The sequence below is a fragment of the Schistocerca piceifrons genome, unplaced genomic scaffold (genome assembly GCF_021461385.2).
Source record: "Schistocerca piceifrons isolate TAMUIC-IGC-003096 unplaced genomic scaffold, iqSchPice1.1 HiC_scaffold_2357, whole genome shotgun sequence".
NCBI classification, from domain to species: Eukaryota; Metazoa; Arthropoda; class Insecta; order Orthoptera; family Acrididae; genus Schistocerca; species Schistocerca piceifrons.
In genome coordinates, this window is record NW_025728291.1 from 2396565 (window position 1) to 2398696 (window position 2132).

A 2132-nucleotide genomic window follows, 5' to 3' on the forward strand; every position below is an offset into this window, starting at 1 on the left:
CGGTTATCTTTGTCCTCTGATGGGAAACCTCCATAAACTGCTCTGCTAGTTGTGTGAGTTACTTGTTGATAATACCACGCTGACCACGAGTAACATCTACTGCTTGTGACAGCTCTGGAATTACAGCTGAGTGTACTGTTTTTTCTTGCAATAACGTGCTTGATTGTAACTTTGAAACAGCACATCAAAAAAAATCTAATGCGAACTGTGTAGCATCTACGTCGCACATATGGTTGACACAAACAAATTGTTCACACTGACTACGTCTAATCTACAATAAAAGTGCCTGTCTGCTACTAATAACTCGCTTCTACACCCTTGAAAAGGGTCGACAGTGGCCGAAATGAAAATATTCACCCGCTTTTCGTGCACTAGGCAACGGCTTTGCCGCAGTGGATACACTGGTTCCCGTCAGATCACCGAAGTTAAGCGCTGTCGGGCGTGGCCGGCACGTGGATGGGTGACCACCCGGGTCCCCATGCGCTGTTGCCATTTTTCGCGGCGCACTCCGCCTCGTGATGCCAATTGAGGAGCTGCTCGAACGAACAGTAGCGGCTCCGGTCACAGAAAACCATCATAATGACCAGGAGATCAGTGTGCTGACGCAGGCCCCTCCTATCCGCATCCTCACCTGAGGATGACATGGCGGCCGGATGGTCCCGATGGGCCACTTGTGGACTTAAGGTGGATTGTGTGCTTTTTTTTTTTTTTGTACACTGTCGTGTAGTCATCCAATGTTACAATTATTCGATCATAAGTTTTGCTCCTGTACATGTATCTTCTCTGCAATACTCCATCAATCATACGTGCAAAAGAAAAACAATATCAGTAACATGTACCAAAATTTGTAATAAATACAGTGTGTTATAATGTATGATGCAAACTCAAGATCAGTCCTGTCATGGTAGACCGATCGTATCGTCATTTTTATTGTGTTTTCTGGTTTTATTAACAAGATAAGCATGTATCGTCGTTTTTCAAATGGTGTACAGAAATGTCTATTGAAACTAAACTCGTCTTCTCTGTGTTTCGTCATGTAGTAATATATTGATATAGAGCTGAAGTAGATTTCTCTTGAGTCCGTTGAAAGTCTCCATGTTTGTTTGCAGGTTCGTATGTCAACCTCCACAGCCTCTCTCCAAATCCATGTCGACATAATATAACTGAAACTCTCTATAGTGATTAGAGCTACTAGAAAGAGTAAGATGTTCGTTCGAGTCTCATCTCATTTTGTATCATGGATGAGCACTCATTTGTTCCTTCTTATTTCTTCCTTGGATACAACTGTTGCTGTTATTAACAAGTTGTATACGTAATATTCACAGTTATATATTATATTATCAGAGCAAAATGAAAATCGGAGTCATTACAATTACGTTCAGCAACAGAGATAACAAAAATCAGAACAATGCTATGATAATTTTCACTTTGCTTATGCAGGGGGTAACGTCTTTGGTTCGTACTCAAAGCACTGTATCTGACACAGTTATTTCCATAGTAAAATGTAGTATTACACACCAGTGAACACAAAGGAATTTAACGGAAGCATGTGATGAAGTCGTTGCGTAGCTGCAGTCAGTAGATACAATTTTGCATTAATAACTCCCAGCCGGTCGAAGTGGCCGAATGGTTCTAGGCGCTACAGTCTGGAACCGCGCGACCGCTACGGTCGCAGGTTCGAATCCTGCCTCGGGCATGGATGTGTGTGATGTCCTTAGGTTAGTTAGGTTTAAGTAGTTCTAAGTTCTAGGGGACTGCTGACCACAGCAGTTAAGTCCCATAGTGCTCAGAGCCATTTGAACCATAAGCCAATAACTCCCAGTGATGTAATTTCTTTTTCCTTTGGTATCTTCAGGCGAGTTGCCACAGGTGGTGGTGGATGGTGAGATGGAATACACCACAGTGTTTACCACTAAACCGTTTGTGTGTGTGTGTGTGTGTGTGTGTGTGTGTGTGTGTGTAATTAAAGTGCTTTCCGTGCAGCTGAAAATACTTATCAACACTTCAAATCACAAATCCATCAGCAAGTTTAACGATATAAGCAACAAATATTTTGTTACCCGCAGAGCACGAGATCTGGGCTGAAATAGATTATCTCCTCAACGCGATCTAGTGCGGGAGGAGGAAGTGGA

The 2132-nt window shown here is 42.6% G+C and overlaps 1 pseudogene; it reads left to right on the forward strand.

Moving 5' to 3' along the window:
* The first annotated feature begins 374 nt into the window (after positions 1-374).
* On the forward strand, positions 375-492 carry LOC124742903 (annotated as a pseudogene).
* Positions 493-2132: the final 1640 nt, after the last annotated feature.